The following is a 20,817-nucleotide window of genomic DNA, read 5'->3' as shown; positions in this document are numbered from 1 at the left end:
ATAACGGCGCTCGTCCGGGAGCGCAAAGGTGTAATAATGATAGCGTTTGCTATCTAGAAATTTTGGTCAACTCGCGGTGATCGCTAATTGACCCGGGCTGGAGGACAGCAGTTTTTGGCCACTGTTCAGGCGTTGGGCGGGATTTTAATGCCCCCACTGGTGAGGCATCAAAAAGGACTGAAGGAGGCCCCTTCAGGAAGCTGAAGATTAACCTTCGGTGGCTTTTAGGCCCTTAGGTTGGTCGGTGGCGACGAACCGTCGAGTTAGCGGGCGCGGCTGGGAAGCCGCGGGTTTTGTTTTGCGCAGAAGGCGCGGACGGCGCAGAAGGCGCTTGGGACGCAGGAGCGTCTGAGCCACGCTGCTTCTTCCTGCGCCCGTTCCTCACGGTCGTGAAGCCGTCGTCGTCGAGGTCCGACGACGCGGCCCCAGACCGTGATTCGCTGGGTCAGGTAAACAGGTCGCTTGGACGCGCAAGCGACGGGGACAGCGGAAAGCTGGGGTGCGCCTGGATCGGAATCCATGGCGAGGTCGGGATCGACGGCACCGGCCGGGCTCCCGGGCGGACTAGGTCCGTCCGAGGACTCGGCCGACTCCGACGAGTCCGAGGAAGAGGATGACTCAGATGAGTCGGTAGAGGTCGCGGGTGACGCGGGTGAAGCGGGTGACTCCGGCGAGTCAGGCACCGCACGGGGGCATTGGCGACCACTAGTGGAGTGGACCAGAGAGCAGAACATTGGGTCGCTCTTAATGTATTCTGCGATGGTTGTCAGCAAGGCGTTTTTTGTCTTGCCGACCTCCACCGCGGGCTCGTCAGTGTCCATAGGCCTAGATTCAGCCATTGCGGGCGAATCCGGGCCTAGGGGCACGAAAATCGGAAAAATAAATGGTCGCGAGTGGGTTCCGGGACCCGGGTGCGTTCCGCCTGGGAAAGAACCCACAAGAAACCAGGCGGCTATCGCACTGTGAACGAACGCGTGACTTAAAAGTACGCACAAACGTCCCCGGTGGGTGTGCCCGGGGTTGTGTGTGTGAGGTGACCCTCCCGCCGGGTGTAGGCGAGGGGGATGTACTTAAAATTAGGTGTGCCCTAAGCTTGTATCCCTTGCCAATCTTATTGTGCGAAAGGGTTCCTAACAATCCGTGCGACGTAAACGGTATTGGACCTTTTAGGGTCCGCACGCTCAACCGTCACACGGGATGGAGTGAAAGGGATAGGGTAGGGTTGGGAAGGAGATATGCGGGGGAAACTGTGGTGTGTCTCCACAGCTTCCTTGTCCGCACCCGTCCGGCTTCGCTTTAGCCCTGAGGGGGCGCAGCGCGGGCCGGGTCACCGCTAGCTCGGCTTGTTATCACCGTTAGGTTTACCACCGAGCTAACCCTGAAGGGGCAAAATTGTCGAGAAACGATACAGAAACGGGTTTGACCCTGTCCTGAGAAGGACGCGGCCGGACCCAAACAAAGGACGCAGGTAACAACAGGGACAATGCCCTATTGTTTCCTTTGTCCGTGGCGTGCAGCGAGGTCGCTGCGGTCGTTCCGAGCAGGTACTCGGAAACGGGACAATGGCTTTACCGAGCAGGTACTCGGTAAAAGCCAAAGGGACCGCTCGAGTCGGGTGCTCAGAGCGGAATGTTCTGTTGTGACAAACTACGCATACAATCGCCCGACTTACATACTAGTTTAGGAGGCACTATAACGCACGGGTGTGCCTCCTACGCACTTTTCGGCCATTGGCCCGCCGTTTTTCCTTCGTTGGCGCGTCCGTCGCTCTGATTGGCCGTAGGGTTCTGGTGGGCGGGGCGTCGTTCCACGATGCGCCGGCGCCGGGTCCCTCGTCGAGCGCGTGCAGTGCGCGCCTCAGTCGCGCGGCGACCGCCGTCCCGCGACGTTGCTCCTCTGGATGCGGCGTTGACGGGTCGCTCGCTGAGCGTGCGGCGCGCGGGCTTCAGTCCCGCTGCGTCCGTCGTCCCGTAACGTCGCTCCTTAGGCAGCGTCGTCGACGGGCCTCAGTGTCACGGCGGCCGCGAAGTCGTCGTGTCGCTAACAGTATAAGTGTGTGCATTTCACTTTCTGTGTCTCAGTTCCGATGAAAGTGACAGAATATCCGTGGTTCACGGATACGGACAAGTGTGTCCGCTTATCATTGCTATCTACTAATTGATTGTAGAGCATATTTAAATAAAAAAAAATATAATAACACTTTATCATTTAATAATAATCAACATTTACGTACATACTATGGATTACCTAATCCAAAACATTGTGCAATCAATTATAATCTACATCAAACCAATAAATATAAACAACCATAAATGGGACAACAAAATTAATACTATATATAGTTCTCCACCGAGGCAATTCTTGTGCACTTGGTCTCCACACCAAATGCACGCCCATGCATGGGGGCACATTTGCCGCGACCCTAGGCGCACAGTTCAGTGTGTATACCTAATGGTTGCCAAATACACATTGAGGTCAATAAGGGTCCGCGAACATTTTCCCTCCCTCTCCCTTCCAATCGTCCTAAGAAAGCTCCTTCTCCTTCCTATTCTCTTCCTTCCCTCTGTCCCCTCCCTTCTTCTTTCCGGGTCCAGTGACCGGATAGCCGTGGGTCGCCAGCATACCGTTTGCTGGCATCCTCGGCAATTACGATATGGCCCACCACATCCTCACAGGGACTGCCGTGGTTGCTAAGCTGGGGAATCGCTTGTATACCGTTAGCAGGGTACCGGTGATAACCATGGCAGATGTCCAAAAAAAACCTTTATATATCATTGCTCAATACCCCAAAAATACTTTTATGTTTAATTATCATATAAGAATCAATATTTACATTATTGTTATGTACTACTTTTAAAAAAAGGATTGTGTAATAATTAATTTAAAGGGTAACTGCATGGGTTATTAAAATAAAGATAAAATTGTATTTCCTTAAACCAAAGGATTTCAGTAATATAACATTTTTTAACGTTATTGACGTGTATGAAAACTCAGTGATCAGAACAAGTAGCGTGACTGGTGCAGCGCTCTCACTACGTAAGAACAGTTTGCCGATTGTTCTCGTCACACGGCCGAAATGTAAATGTAATGCACTTCTACATTTTCTCAAGAAGTGAAGAAGGTAACAGACACTGTACAGTATGTTGTCAATCAGCAATCAAATTATAAGTATAAAGAAGTTGCAATTCCAGGATAGGTCATAAAAAACGCAGTTGCATCGTGTGAAGTTAATGCAATGGTAACACGTCTACAATTTTGAGCAGTAAGTAAGTAACCAAGGGAAAATTGTGTCAATAAATTGCTGAAAACTTTACTATAGGATCATAAAGTTGTTCAGGGTGATAAGAGCTAGTAAAAACAACAAAATATTTAATGACCTTATACATCTTGAGAGAATACATCGTTTTTTGACTGGTATTTGTTCAACTACAGACAAACTGCATACGTATATCTCCAATCATCCAAACTGCTCATATATTGAAAAAAAATTTAATTATAAATATACATATTATGTTCCACAAAGCTGTCATATTTATTTTTACACCAGGGATCTTAAATTTTAGTGTGCAAATTTTATGATTAGAAATTGGCACATATTTTATACCGTTTTGTTATCATTCGTATTGATGAGTTCATTAAGAATTATATACAAAGTAAATAACTCCTTTGCATTCAATATACACTGCGCGGCTTATTGCGGTATTAGATTCGTTTAAAGGACATAGGAACGGTCAAATTATAATTGCACAGTGTACATTATTTATTATCCTAACAAAGTAAAAAAATATTGTTATAGCCAGTCATAATATTTTTTATAATTTATTTAATGAATTTGATAATATAAAATGTAAATGGTAAGGTTCTTTGAGGGAATTAAAAGAGCCAAAACTGTACACCTTCCACGGAAATGAGTACTGGCGTTACTTGGTTTATCACATACTGAGGTTTGAATCGGTGCTGCGGCCGATTCGAAATCCGTGCTGCATATCTCTGAGATATGTGCTTACCTGCGGAGTAATGCATGCAGATAAAGCCGATTCCAACACATTAGCTAATGTAGATAAGACAGCTACAGGACTGTATCCACTTACTTCCGAACTAGGAGTACCTTTTGGAACCGAAGTCACTCTATTTATTTTCCACCCTTCCGGGTAAATATGCTCATTCTCAACGTATATTATGTGCTAACTTAAGATTTTACTAGACTCAAGTTAATGTACTGAATCATATAAACTAATTGAACAATAAATAAATTATTATGAATAGATATCGTTTGAATACAAATAAATTACTTTGTATCAATATCATTATAAAGTGTTATTTATTGCACTAGAGACATTGCCCTTTTGTTTTAGCAGCAATTTATTCTGTATCAAATTTCCATATTTTGATATACCTTGTCTGCGGTATGTTCTAAATGAACGTATTTTTTTTTATCACATGTGTTAAATGTATTAATGTTACCCACAAAAATAGCTGAACAAATTCATCACTTCATACACCGCCAATGCATACTAAGTTGAATTAAAACATTTTCTTTCCGTGAAGTAAAATAAATTCTCTACTTTATTTTTAACAAAAAAAAGGTTGAAACACAAATGTGACTGCCTCGGTGGCGTAGTTGTACTGCATAAGTGCTACGACAGCGCTTTGAGGTCCTGGTTTCGAATCCCGGGTCGGGCAGTGATATTTGAATTTTCTGCTCAGTATCAGCCCGGAGTCTGGAATTTGTGCCCGATTTGGCGATAGGCTCGCCCCCTATCATGGGACGGATCACACTTGGCGAAAAAGGAGTGACCTGGTTGCGCCCTGCATACGCCCCCTTCGGGGATAAATGCGTGATGTTGTGTGTGTGCGTGTGAAACAAATGTGTTTAGGCAATTTGAAGTTTTCAATTTGTTCCGCTACTCATGTGGATGAATATCCGTTACGTTACATAATACGAAATAGTACTACGACATCCATCGATATATACATATTATGTATTATGACATCTGATTACGCTAAATAGACATCGATGGATAAAGGCAAGCGTATCTGAAATCTTACTTGTCAATACTTATCGCCTTGTTAGGCTAGTGTGTGGCCTAATAACAATCCACTTAGACTATGAACTATACTGCCGTGCTAAGCTTGAAAGCGGTTTCTCAAAAAAAATATTTATTATTTAGATCGCCAGATAGCAGAAATACCCATCCAAGGAACTCACCTAAATAACGGGATCTTGTTTAGAACTTGTTTAAAAAAAACTTTAAAATGAGTTTCCCTATCTCAGTTTTACATACAAAACTATAAAACTATATGTACTAAACATCTATTATCTCGAAATAAGGTTTCCCTGACATACCGCTTTTGCGCTAAGCACGACAGTATAGAGCTGTCAGCGCGATTTCTCGACCAACCTAACAAATTTTCACGTGTGTATATTGCAGGCTTGACCGATCATATTCTCGATTGGAAAATAAATGTGTTATCAAGCTCACACTGGTTGTACCTCTGTCTCTCGCTACAGACATAAAGTGTTTGTACCTATGTGTGCATTCATAATTATAAATAATCCATGTTTTTTTTGTAGGTACAAAAAAAATCTATAATGTACATGAAATCCGTGGCATCCGAGGTGCTGCAAAAATACGAACTTCAGCCAGTAATGAGACCGTCGGATATAGAGTTCATAGTAGACATGGTACTAAGAAACACCGGTCCTGTGGAGGTTACTTTAGTCAAAAGGCAAAAGGAATAGTTGGAGTATTGAGTTTTGCCGCTAATTACCAAAGTTCAATAAATGTATCTAATCGAACATTTTAATGTGTCTTCGTCACAAGTATGTGTAAGTGAGGACACTGACCACTATATACAAGATATAAAACCAGTCGTAATGGCCCATGTTAACGTGCAACGTTCTAGGCCAAGCCAGCATATTTTATCGAGTTTCGAACAGACCGGCATAATTATAACAATTTCTCGTCAATCGATATCTACTCTATAGACCCCACTCTACTTACCATCCGATTCAAAACTACAAAACACCATCGTATTGGAATCACACTGCCATGCCAATATCTAAAGATATATAACTCAAAGGTGACTGACATAGTGATCTATCCACGCACAGCCCAAACCACTGGACGGATCGGGCTGAAATTTGGCATGCAGGTAGATGTTATGACGTAGGCATCCGCTAAGAAAGGATTTTGATTAGTTCTACCCTCAAGGGGATAAAATAAGGGACCAAAGTTTTTATGAAACTTCGTCAATTTTAAACCGATCTGGCTGAGACTTTGCATGTATAAAGCTACTATGACGTAGGCATCCCCTAAGAAAGGATTTTGATAAATTCCACCTCTAAGGGGATAAAATAGGGGATGAAAGTTTGTATATATCTTCTTAGATTTTCGACTGATTGAACTGAAATTAAAGATTGGAGCTACTATGATGAAGTTCGCTTATATAGGATTTTGATAAAATCAACCCCCCTGGGGATAAAATTAGTTTGAACCTATCAGTATCGGGAAAATATGTAGCAAGACTTATCATATAGTGGACTTTTATCCCGGAAAACTCCTTCACGCGGACGAAGCCGCGAGCAAAAGCTAGTACTAGATAAGGGTATCAGTACTCCGTACCCTAGCTATTGAGAAATATTAAAGTTCGATAAATTATGTTCGTCTGCACTATGTTTCATTATGTTGTTTTGAACAGAATAAAAAGTATATTAATAGCCTATACTTGTAACCATAAAATTTAGTGTCTGCGGTTACGTATTGTATGAACTTAATCAAAATGTATGTATGCCACGAACATCTAAAAATAAATAGAAGTATAATTACTGTAATAAAATTGTTACGTTTTTTTCTATATTTTGAAAGAGATTTAAGGTGAACAGGGTTGATGTTGGACCATAAGGACGTAGCCGTATTTAGGCGACCTTAACAGTGATTTCTTATAAAAGAAATCAGTATTAATTATCGAATGGGAAAGTTTTTGGCAATTTTTTACCTTAAGAACACTCAACTCAAACGCTCTTATGGTCTTTTGCATTCTATACTTAAGCGAGTGGATCAATTGACATCAAAAATGTTTTTCCGTAAATTGTATATTTTCATGATGACTGATTTTATTTTAAATCTGTAAATTCAGAATTTATTATTTTCAAATATTATGGATATTGTCATAGGAGAGTTTTCTTGTAGCTAAAAAGTTTAATGTAGCTGCCCTTCCTGCCCTGTTTCAACAATCCAACTTGTTTATGTGAAAATTTGCTAGAAGTTTAACCGCTCAGTGGATATGCGTGAATTTGGCATACATTATAAAATAAAAATCTTTATTTATCACGTAGGCGAACAAAGTTGCACTTATACGTCAAGACAATATATAAGAATTTCTAAATATCAATTAAAATTACTTATACAACTATGAACTATATATAAATTAAGGTCTAATGTAGAGAAAGATTTTAAAGCAGTAAGCGCCGCGAGCTGGTAAAAATAAATATATTCCAAGACACACAGTGCTCAGGAAATGGCGTTTTCATTGGTCTTTACTTTATTTAGTTATTAACTTTCATAAAACATAACAAAATGAGGCAACTAGAGAGATTGTCACAAATATAATTAAAATTGGCTGATAAACATGAGAAATATACAAACTTATAAAATGTATGGTAAGTATTTTAACCCTTTAAAAATTATTATAGACAAATAGGAGCGTGAAGTAATCATGGCCTACATCATGGCCACATACCAAATTTCCAAACCTTTTCTCTCTGGTATTGAAAACGTTAATATGTGTTTTTTCGCAATAGTGATGTAATTTATATTTTAACTTAATATCTACATATGGCAATATTATAAAGTTGATGTACTTGTATTTTTTTTAAACTTCAATCGTGATTATAAATATCTTTTCACTGATAGGAAGGCAATAGGGCACTCCATTCCGGAAACGAAATTTTACATGGACGAAATCGTGGGGAAATCTGTTAAGAAGTTCTTGAACGCTCCTATGCTGGTGCTGATGCGCTCTCATAGTCGTATTATTGGGCAAGATGTGAACTTGCCACATTATTAACGAGAGTCTACCAAATTCGTACCATTCGTATTGAACAAAATTAATGAACTGACACCAATAGATTACTACTATTGCCTTCTATAAAACTAACATGAAGCTTACTATGACTGAGTTTGTGAGGGACCAAAAAAAATAATTCCGCACCATTTCCTTTTTTTTCTTTAAAGGTCGAGAACACATATCAAGATGCCATTGACATTGTTGGTATTCAAGGGCGGTGGTGACCTTTTACTGACGATCGAATTGCTTATTTGCCCGTTTTATTGTAGAAATAAAAGGAAAAATATCCTAAACTATAACAAAAATCTCTGATTAAGCGTATCATAGGTTTCCTAAATTAATTCCGATAAAAATGTCTACTGTCTACTGATCGATTGATCCACGAATTCCGTATTTTTTGTATGGAACACAAAATGTACATTGAGCGGCGAACACTCACGCTAATAACTTGACAAATAAACATAAATTGTATTAATGCTACACTCGTGTTGTGTTGATAGTCTAGTTCATAATAACATGAACTTTTGACCATTTTTGTCTTAACGTTCATACAAGTGATAATTATAATATTTCCTTAATGTGTTGCGGCAGACAGTGTTCAAACATTCGCGTGTACACAATGTACTTTGTCATCATATTATCTTTAGCATTAAATTAATATTTAATTAAAAAAAAAACAGTATGAGGCAGATTCTTTTTAGACTTTTGCCTGAAGTCTTTGATCCTGCAGGTGGTTGGGATTTTTTATGATGGTTTATAAGCGAATAAGTGGATTACCGGATGTTATATAATTTTCACTGCCCATAACACCCTTGGGGCGGAAAAGTTCTGGAGTGGCGACTACGAACCGGGAGACGCAGGGTAGGCAGGCCCCCTACGAGATGGACCGACTATCTGGTGATGGTCGCCGGAGTCCGATGGATGAGAGCGGCCCAGAATCGGTCCCTGTGGCGCTCAATGGGGCAGGCCTATGCCCAGCAGTGGACGATTTCCGGCTGAAATGATGATAACGCCCTTGAACTTTACTGTTAAATTAAGAATTCCAATACCAATAAGTCTATAAAGGGAATTTAGACGAGGAGAAGGTTTTAAATGCCTCCGTACTGCACCGTACGAAAGTTGCGTTGGTTATCTGTGATACAGTATTGCTATTCCAGTCGGTTCTTTTTACAGTAGACGCATGATTATAGCGTGACATTACCATTTTCGAAACCTATGTCTATACTATTATATAAAGCTGAAGAGCTTGTTTGTTTGAACGCGTTAATCACAAACTACTGCTTCGAATTAAGGTTTTGTGTTATATAGCCCATTAATCGAGGAAGGCTATAGGCTATATAACATCACGCTATGACCGATGGGAGCGGAGCATTATTTAAAAGTATTGCAAAAATGGGAAAAATTTATTCCGTTTGAGAGTTTCCGTGCGCTACATAAACCGATAAACATGAAATATGTATCACGGAGTTATACCTCTTATAAAGTTCTATAAATATATTTAAAAACAAGTGCTAGCCGCATATGTCTGCCTGTCTGAAAATCGAATCGCTGGTTTTTTAGCTTTTCGCATTCATACAGACACGAAATGGGGGACTTTGTTTTATAATATGTAGTTATAGTTATTTTTACATTATCAAAACCGATGGGAAAGGAACTAAAATAAATCGAATCTACTCAAAGTAGGATAAACATAGTATGTTACATTTAAATGTAATCCAAATGCTGGACGCAATCAGCCGATGCAACACAGCGACAGAAAAAAATGTACGGTAGGGCAGGTAGCTAACAAATAATATTACAATGCTAACGACTCTTACATAATTAAAAGAGAGAAAAGAGAAAACCGTTAAGAATAAACACTGCATTATAATCTAAATCATACAAATTTGAAGGGCTATGCAGGTTCACAACACTATGTTGTTTAATGATAATAATACCGTTCTTATCTTTAGTAATAATGAGGATTATCATTATGTGTAATGATAATAATGGGGTTCCTTAAGGAACCCTAAGAAAATATTCAGTAATAATAAACACAAGTATGTACACTACGTATAAAATAAGAATATTTACATCAAGCGTTGGCGAGTCTCTATAGTGGTCTAGGGGAGACATCCAACTCAGTTCTTGAGTTGCTTTAGCGTGAGCTTCCGACGAAGAAAAGACGACGATTCTCAGCTGCTGTTTTTGTGACGAAAATTCGCATAATATTATACCAATCACCTTTTGCCGTTTAGTAGCTTCGATTCCTAAGCTGAAGTTAAATAGAAAAACTAAAGTGGTCGCAGTGAGTCACACCAAACTATATCGAGGTACGTTAAGATCGTGCGAACTTGTGCAGGGTTTTGGCCAGTAAGTAACCTAGAGGGGTCAAGACACTGTATGACGAGTGATTTTATCCTACGATATATAAAGTTCAGTATTTAATTTAATAACACAGTACGAAGATAAGGTGTCTTTAGTAGCAACGTACAAATGATAAAAGCTTTTAATACGTAATAATTATCATCAGTCTAAATATTTGTTGAATTGTATCAACATGTTTATTTACCTGTTTGCAATAATTGTGATTTTGTGTGTGATACATATAATATTTAATTACAATGCGTCGGCCAGGCTCCTTAGAAGAATACCCGGTCCCCCGGACAGGTTTATTGTGGGAAATTCACCAGAACTTTTACTTTCATCAGGTGATGTGCATATCTTTTTGTTTTTTATTTATCAATTGTGCAGGTGCGTGCAGCAAAGGTGATTTATCTGGAACATTCGAGATCTGTCGTGCATGTATCTTTGTTGCAGTAGGGTACCTTCGTTACCTGTAAATATTTATAGGTTCGAGGGTTAAATTGAGTAAAAAAAAAGTTTTATTAATATTTTTATCATGATATATTGCTCAGTAATATTGAATTGTTATTGAAATAAATATTTTTTTCACGATGGTCCTGTTTATTGAACGGTCATTCAAGATATATTGTCCTTAGGTGCAAAATCCAAGGAACACATCTATAACTTTCAAAAATATCTGTTTATTGTTTATCAATTATGGTTCTCATTACCGGCGAAGAAAACCATCTTGAGGAAACCTACATACTTGAGAATTCCATAAGAATTTCGAGGATATGCGAAGTCTGTCAACCCGCACTAGGCCAGTGTGGTGGACTAAGGCTTAAACCCTGTCATTAGTAGAGACTCGTGCCCCAGCAGTGGGCAGTATATAGTACAGGGCTATTATTATTATTATTAAATTTTATGTTTTAGTTGAATTAATGAAATTACCAAGAAAATATGCTGAGCGATGGGCGAAGTCGGGAATATGCAGATTTTGGACGTTTCCTTGGGCTGCAGTGATGATTTACGATCCAAAAGATATAGAGGTGACGTAGTTTTTAACCTTTCCTTTAAAAAGGAGTATTGTGTTGAGTGTTCATATTGACAAGTAAATATAATATTTACTAAAGGTAGTGAAACCCCAACGGCACTCATGACATTTCCTCACAAAAAAATTATAATTAGTAAGTATCTGAAGGTTATCGATCCCTGGAAAGTGTTTTCACTGTTTACAAATTGATTGTTTCCTAAGACACCGTTCACATAACAAGCATTTAATATGCACTTGTAAACGCAAGTCTAATGATTGTCATCTTAACGGGATAACAAATAATTAAACCGCCTTCAAAAATCAATAAAATATTTAATATTACCGATATATTGGTAACCAATTTTGGAGTCAGTGTCTAATAAACAAAAAACACACTTCGAAGTGATAACCTCCTCCTTTCATCGAAGTCGGTTCATAAAAATACCCACTGTGTTGACAAATAAATGATATTGTGTCTTGCATCTGAGACTGAATTAGATTATTCGGAGCTTTGTGTTGTATGTGAAATTAACTGTTTTGATTGGGCAAAATGTGTAGGATTTCGTAGTTAATTACATGAGAATTATTTCTTTTATTTCATATAATGCAAAATATTTTTCTTGTTCTTATTCTGTTGCAATGATCGCATCATAACAGATTAATTAATAAACCCAAATAATATAAAAAATAAAACTTATTTTTAAAGACCTACATAGCGTAGGTTACTTTGGTGTGTCCAATCCAATTCCAGTAATGTTAGAGTAAGCGACACAAAAAATTTCAATCCAAGATCGTAATATAGAACCAACCCATTTGTATGTGTGATTCATTAAATGCCATTGACCCAAAAAGACGGTCATTGCAAATCCATATAACATAATGTTTAAAACTACTAAAACAACTAAAATATTTTTAATTTTAAAGACGAACTGTCGATTCGATCTATTTTTCATCGTTAAATAATTCGTGCTTGATGTATATTCAAAGTTTTTATTTGTGTTCGATATTTGAATAAAATAAACGTATAGGTACACGTTATGAGGTCACACCTTTACCGTATTAAAAAGTGTCAATATTAATACAATAACTAAAGGTAATGGTAACCTTGAGTGAAGGTAGATAATGCATATCATAAATAAAGGGCCAAGGTTGTGTCGTACACGGATGCACATTACTCTTTAAGGACATTAAAGTTCAAACGTCGCGAATCATTATTCATCCGAACAACCGATACCAAATTATATAAAGGCCATTAACAGCCATAAAAAGTTCTGATTCCACATTTAAAATCTTAAGAATTATCGAAAATTACGAAGGCGTTTCGGTTTGCTAGTCATCTGTTTCTATTGAGAAATATTCAACTCGTGCAAACAATATTATATCGTTCAGCGCTATTTTTTCAGTTAAGTTTATTTTATCAGCCTTTTAGGCGATATTATTTATAAATTTTACGCCTATAATCAAGTTTTAAAAGAACGAGAAGAAAAATAAGAAGTGCGGGAATTGTGTTTAGGGATTTACTAACCTTGAAATAGTAGATATTTCGAACAATCGAAGTATACAAGATGCCACTAAGTTGGCTCCTAAGATATATATTATCGTATTTCGCAATATAAATTCATATTGCATTATATCCTGTTGTGTTCTATATTTTTGTATATATCATATTTTAATTTGATCGCTACTCAATATTATATAACCTCGATTCACATTTGCAGATTAGATTAGATAATGAGCCCCCGAATGTTCGCAAATCCCGTCATTCGTAATTTATCGATGGCAGTCTAAGTTATACTTTACTTGTACAAGCTATTTATGTTTCAATTGTTATTCAGAAATTAAGACAATGACAATGCTAATGCCGTTTTAATATTATATGATAAATGTGTGTAACGATTTTTATCCAATACTAGATGACCATGAACTTCGTATGAACTACAATTTATTTGATTATAACTTTTGATCAGCGATAATTATCAATCCTAATAAAAATTTCAACTCCAATTCATTGAGATGAATACTCACTGCATTGTGTTCCATTTGAGTTACATTAGGTTATTAAATGAAACTTGCGTTTAAACAATCGCAGTGTATCAAAATTCACTTTAACCAAGTGTTTTTTAAATTTTTGCACTGGTTGGACAAAGTGATATTGAATTTCTCTACAAAATAAGAGTTTGGAGTCTGGGAATACTGCCCGATACGGTAATAGGCTTCCTATTACATAATGTCACAGAACACACAAAAATTGGGTGCCTCGGATGCAATTCTGGTTCGGGGTTAAATTCGTTATATATGGGTGTGAATTTTTCTGTTGGTATTGACTTAAAAAAAAAATGAAAACCAAAATTTTATCCAGCAAAACATTTTTTTTTGGTATGTAGTAGTCTTTAAAGACGGTTTTATTTTTTGTTGCAAAATTTTCAATTTTTATTCATTTATTAGATTAGATTAAAACAGTTTTAATTGAACTCAGTACGAAAATATTTATTTTCATCGTGTTTGATTTTGAGGATTCCCCTGTTACATCTTCAAAGTTCAAGATCCCATATCTACCCATACTAAATACCTTTAAAAATAATCCGAAGTGGCAATTTGCATACAAAAATACTAATTTTGATTTTGATATTTTTTTTTTGCTGTTCTTTTGGATTTTTTCTATTTTGATTTTTTTTACAAACCACCCCTGAATCATAGCGAACAAAACAAAAAGTAAAAACGATTCTAACCAGTTAAGCTGCTTTTCAGTTTTATTTGAACTAACAAGCAGTAGTTCATTTTTATATAGATAAATCCGGGTGAGATGGCCGTGCGGGAAATATGGCCAATACAAAAAGTCAGATTTCGTACAGAGCTCAGTTTTTATAGCCCTTGCATTAAATAGTTTTGTAATTAGACATACCAAAAAACGTGTATTTTTTGAGTTAAGTACATAGTCAAACATTTGAACAGAATATGAATTGTTTATGATTTTTCAAAGAATATGTGGCTATCTACCCCGGATCGTAAAGAGAATTGGCCGTATTTTATCAGGGTGAGATGGCCATACAGGATAAGCATAACAGACAATGAAATGTAAAATTTGTAAATGTTAACTTATTAATATGTTTAAGGCCATGGCTCTGGTAATCCAGGGCATCGCCTTAAACATACTTTACATCCATATAATAATATCTGACTTGCTCCCGTAGAAATATTATTGAGTTTGTTAATTTAGATTTTCGAAATGATGGCGCTGGCTTCATGCAGATAGGAGTATGGATCCATATAGTCATTTAATTTAAAATAATATTGAAAGGATTTTTTATAAATTACAGATAGTCCTGTCGGGTATGAAGCACCATGAAAAGAGTGTGATTTATAAATTTCTAAGCCCTTGGTTAGGCGATGGATTACTGGTAAGCGCAGGTACGTAAATAGCTACTTAAAAATGCGTAAACTATTAACTTTAGGGGCATCAATATTGACGGAAAGATACATTAATTCTAATCCAAAGTATTTTTTCAATTTTTTCTTCTTGTGGCCCTAATATACAAAAACGTCGCAAGTAGTCTTGTAAGATTCCCTGTAATTTTAGCCTGAAGTTGGCTTCTTCATTTCAAGATAAATATTTGCTAAGGATATTATAAGTCTACATATTATACATACCGACTTGTATTCATTAAGAAGGTAGCTAAATTACTTATATTCTATCCTGTTATACAAAATTGAAGAGTTTGTTTGTTCGAGCGCGCTAATCTTAGGAACTTCTGGTTTCATTTGAAAAAAACTTTTAGTATTGGATAGCTCGTTTATGGAGGAAGGTTTTAGGCTATATATCACGCAATGACTTATAGGAGCGGAGCATCAATGAAAATTGTTGAAAGAGCGGGAAATAATTATTCTTTTTGAGAGCTTCCGTTGCGTGTGCTGTGTAAACGGTTAAAGTTTCGCAAAAACGATGTATGTAGATCTGATTCCTCTTAAAAAGTTCTAAAACATATATTATAAAACAAAGTCCCTCTTCGTATATATCTGAATGCGATAAACTCAAAAACTAACCAAAGGGTTTCGATGAAATTTGGTATGGAGATAGTTTGACACCGTGGGAAGGACATAGGCTACTTCTTATATAGCAGAACTTTTATTAACTCTTCCACGCGGGCGAAGCCACGAGCTAAACGTAGTTTTAATTATATAAAATTTTAATTATTGTTCATAGGTAATAAACTAAATAACCATTTTTATTTTTACTATGGTAGTTAAAGAGATTCAGTAGCGATAAGGTTGTCCGCGATGACTGCATAGTTCATTCGTTTTCTTTTATTTTTTTGAGTGCAATAAATTGTTTAAATTATATTGTGTTTGTATCCAACATTAAAAACCGAATTTTATTCACAAAAGTAAAATGTATTCAGCGACACTTTATGTATTAATAGTAATAGATTTTTACATGTAATATAGTCGGACCAGGAAAATAAAAAACCAGTGTTGGGAGTGCCACTTCTGCTTCGCGTTTTAAAGTTAACGTTGACAGTGCAAGAAATTTGTTGCTTTTTGTTTTTGTTTTTTTTTTACCACAACATGGTGAGGTTTTTATTATACTGGTCAGATATTGTTGTATTTTTGGTTGCTCATAACTTAAAAAATAATTAGCACACCATCTGCCTTACCGTAGTCAATATATTTGATATTTATTATTATTATTTAATAACTAGCTTTTGCCCGCGGCTCCGCCCGCGTTGGAAAAGTTTTTCAGGCTAAAGCTTTTCGTTATAAAAGTAGTAGTTTCCCGGGAGCCTATGTTCTTCCCAGGGTCTCAAACTGTCTCCATACCAAATTTCATCTTAATACGTTGGGTAGTTTTTGAGTTTAACACGTTCAGGCAGACAGATGCAGCGGGGGACTTTGGTTTATCATATATTTTTAAGAGGAACAATCCCGTCATACATTATTGTTGCATTACTTTAACCGTTTACGCAGCGCACGCAACGGAAGCTCTAAAAACTAATTAATAAATTTTCCCCGTTTTTGCAACATGTTTCATTACTGCTACGCTCCTATTGGTCATAACGTGATGATATACAGCCTATAGCGGTCCACAAATAAAGGGCTATCCAACACAAAACGAATTTTTCAGTTGAAACCGTTAGTTCCTGAGATTAGCCATTACTGCTCCGCTCCTATTGGTCATAGCGTGATGATATATAACTTTGAGCACTCCACAAACAATGGACTATTCAACACAAAAATATTTTTTCCGTTCGAATCGGTAGTTCCTGAGATTAGCCATTACTGCTCCGCTCCTATTGGGTATAGCGTGATGATATATAGCCTATAGCACTTCACGAACAAAGGGCTATCCAATGCAAAAAGAATTTTACGGATTGGACCGGTAGTTCCTGAGATTAGCGCGTTCAAACAAACAAACAAACTCTTCAGCTTTATATAATAGTATAGACTAAGTAATAATGTCTCAATATAGTTAGGACTGCAATCTAGAATAAAGCCCAATATACATGTATCTTAGTATATTAGTATATTAGATTCAGATATCTATAGATTAGTATAAACAGATTACAATACAATTAGTATTCTAATCTGTTTTTTGCCCAAATAAATAAATAAAAAAATAATAGTCGCAGGAATATATTTTAAACTACGAAAACATAAAATCTTTTGACAAGTAGATAATTATGTAATTAATTGTAAGATTACGCTACACTGATAAACATTGATCGATAGCTTACCATGATGACGATAATTCAGATACTCCGATATGATAAATTTTGAGTTTATTTTTTCTTTACAACATATATGCTAAAATATTTTTTTTGTCTTACATACTATAATATTTTTTTTCCGTAGGTGAAAAATGGCAACATCGCAGAAAAATTCTTACACCAGCTTTTCACTTCAATATTTTACGACAATTTTCGGTCATTTTAGAAGAGAACAGTCAGCGATTGGTTGAAAGATTAGAGAAGACTGTGGGACAGCCCATAGATGTGACACCCGTTCTTTCGGAATTTACTCTCAATTCCATATGCGGTAACTACACTAACTAAATATTATTGACATCGTAGGTTCAGTGACAATTTTACAGATTTAGTAATCTTATGTTACTAATCTCATTGTTATAAATGCGAAAGTTTGTAAAAATGTTCGAATGTTTGTTGGAAGTAAGCACAGAAACAGCTAAATGGTTTATACAGTGATTACTTTTTATCTGAATAATTCGCTCCCATAGGAAATAACCAAATTGTTTAATCTAATTGATTAATAAGATGGTTCCGGCGTCGTACAGATAGCGCTATAAACCATTAATGTTTAAGGGACCTTATAGCGGGAGAGGCTTTTCACGCGGGCAAAGCCGCGAGCGACACCTGATTAGTTATAAATCATTGTATATATTATTGTTATGTGGTAGTGGTAAGTTGATTATCATAAAAACAAAACAAAAAACACACATACCCAGAGGTGCAACCAGGTGCCACTTTTCGCCGTGTGTTCCATGATGTGATAAGTAACTACCCTGTCGCCATATCGGGCATAAATTCTAGACTCTAGGCTGATACCGAGCAGAAAAAGCCAAATACCATTTTGCCTAACCCGGGAATCTAACCCAATAGTTCAAAGCGGTTTCACACCACACACCAGTATACAACTACGCCACCGTGACAGTTGATGACCATATTATATCACAATGTAATATTTACAGAAACTGCAATGGGGACTCAATTAAACAAAGAGACAACGGGCGCTGGCAAAGCATACAAGGATGCAATTTATGAACTAGGACAGATATTAGTACAAAGATTCATAAGTTTTCATCTTTATAGTGACATCATATTCTTTAGTACCTCATTGGGACGGAAATTGAAAAAGCATTTGAGTGCACTTCATAGATTCACAGAACGTGTTATTAGTGATAGAAAAGATTATCTAGATTATTTCGGTCTCCAATTTTGGGGGATGAAATTGTTGATGATGATAAATTTATTTACAAGAAAAGGAAGAAAACAGCCATGCTTGATTTACTAATAGCAGCTGAAAGAGATGGGGAAATCGATAGCCAGGGGATCCAAGAAGAGGTCGACACGTTTATGTTTGAAGTAAGTATGCCTTGATATTGTTAGATTGTTACTATAAAAATAGAGATAGATTTTACCTAGAATATACGTCAATAATTTTACTACATTCCCTTATCAAATATTATAACTTGCTTTGCAGGGTCACGACACCACTGCTTCTGGGTTGACGTTTTGTTTCATGCTTCTTGCGAATAACAAACATATACAGGTAAGGTGTATGTAAAATCTTAAATTAAACCTTAGACTTATGCAAATATTTATTTGGACTATAAGTTAATTGCATGAAATAAAAACATCTAAATATTTTTTTATAAAAATAAAATTGCAGGATAAAATAGTAGCCGAGTTAGACGACATCTTCGGCGACTCGACGCGACCTGCCAACATGGAGGATTTTGCCAAGATGCGTTACTTGGAATGTTGCATTAAAGAGTCCCTACGACTCTATCCGCCGGTACACTTCATTAGCCGCAACATCAATGAACCAGTCAAATTGAGTGAGTAATAATTATGTAGAAAGAGTTTTTGTAGTAGGAATAATATCCGCTTCTCTCTTAAAAAATCCATCAAGTAATAGTTTAACTGCCTTGATTAAGTTAGATTGTTAAGCTGGCCACGATACGACAGTAATACAAAACCCTTGCTGGTGAATTGAATAATAACAAGATTTTTTGACAATATAGTATTTAGAAAGTAAGACCAAGGGCTAAGTATCAAAGCCCGGGTAATTTTATTTAAAATTTTCAAAATGAGCATAAATTTGAGACTTACGTAACTTAAGTCTTTAAACTATTTTCATAGATGTGTAAGGAGGTATATTAAAAATAATTTCAGATAACTACGAAGTGCCAGGGGGCACATCGTGCTTTGTATTTATTTATGACTTGCACCGTCGCAGCGATCTATTCAAAAACCGTCGGTTTTTGATCCCGATCGCTTCTTACCCGAGAACAGCGTTGGGCGTCATCCCTACTCCTACATTCCCTTCAGTGCTGGTCCCAGGAACTGTATAGGTAAAAATATTTATTTCAAAAGACATTTATTTATGTATTAATTACCGTTTTTATGACTGATATGATTCAAATAAACTATTTGTTATTGGCACCTCCATGAGCAACCTTGACCTTGAGCAATTCATTCTATATTTGTCGGTGTATGGATCAAGAACGGAATTTATTCCCAAAGACCTACAAATAGTTTTGTTAAAAAATTAAATCTAGGTCTTATTGACAATTTTAATCTTCCAAAACAGTTTTTAGCAAATTGACGTACTTACTAATGTTGGTTGCAAATTAAAACTAAATTGTTGATTAACAACTTTTATCCATCTCTGATATAAATTTATAAGCATAAATTCCCATTATGCGGATTTTTTAATTCGAGATTCGACGTCTCGGCTCGGACTTCCTATTTTAATAGGATTATAAAATTAGCAGAACGTAGATTACACTATTTTACTTTTTACCTCTTCCTATTTAAAATCCATGTTCTTTTTAGGTCAAAAGTTTGCAATAATGGAGATGAAATCCGCAGTATCTGAAGTGCTGCGAAAATACGAACTACGCCCAGTAACAAGACCATCGGATATAGAGTTCATAGCAGACATCGTACTAAGAAATTCAGGCCCTGTGGAGGTTACTTTTGTCAAAAGGCAAAAGTAATTCCTTCAAACTGTAGTCTTGTCGCTAATCACCAAAGTTTAATAAATGTACCTATTGAATCATTTTATTATTACTTAATCATACGTGTGTGTGGATAGCGTCCATTATATATAAGATATAAAACTAGTCACAATGTTACACGTGAACGTGTCATGTTCCGGGCTAAGCCTGCGTATATCCGCTTTGGCAACAGACCGGCATAATTGCGTTAATTGTTGAGGGATAACCGTTTTTCGTCAATCTATATCTATTCTTTCCGGACAACAGTCCACTTATCCATAGGTATATTGGAGAGACGCTGCCATGTCAGTATAATAAAAAAAGAACTTTACCAACACTCTAAACTCCAACTGTCCAGAATTAAGTGTCAATGTTCGTAGAGTTTTGCTCGCCCGCACTATATGTCTATCTATAGTCTATACTAATATATAAAACTGAAGAGTTTATTTGTTTATATGTTTGAACGCACCAATCTCAGGAACTACTACACTGATTTTGATTTTTTTCATTAATAGGATTTCTTTTACATTACTCCTGAGTGCTATAGTCTATTTTTTATCGCGGGGAAATATAAAAAATATAAAGTGGGACTTATATCCCGGAAAAACGCGAGCAAAAGAAAGTATTCAATAATATTGATTATAATGTTGTCCTG

The 20,817-nt window shown here is 36.8% G+C and overlaps 1 pseudogene across 1 annotated transcript; it reads left to right on the top strand.

The window, feature by feature from the left end:
• Positions 1 to 10,489: 10,489 nt before the first annotated feature.
• LOC119188538 lies at positions 10,490 to 20,224 on the top strand (annotated as a pseudogene). The gene is made up of 9 exons (XR_005113008.1): positions 10,490 to 10,760; positions 11,329 to 11,444; positions 14,746 to 14,836; positions 17,276 to 17,458; positions 18,129 to 18,522; positions 18,641 to 18,709; positions 18,830 to 18,998; positions 19,336 to 19,514; positions 19,999 to 20,224. The product of XR_005113008.1 is annotated as a cytochrome P450 4C1-like (transcript).
• The last annotated feature ends 593 nt before the right edge of the window (positions 20,225 to 20,817 follow it).

This window comes from Manduca sexta, chromosome 25 (assembly GCF_014839805.1).
Source record: "Manduca sexta isolate Smith_Timp_Sample1 chromosome 25, JHU_Msex_v1.0, whole genome shotgun sequence".
Lineage (NCBI taxonomy): Eukaryota > Metazoa > Arthropoda > Insecta > Lepidoptera > Sphingidae > Manduca > Manduca sexta.
The sequence above is the reverse complement of the archived record's forward strand: the minus strand, read 5'-3'. Positions and strand labels throughout refer to the sequence as shown.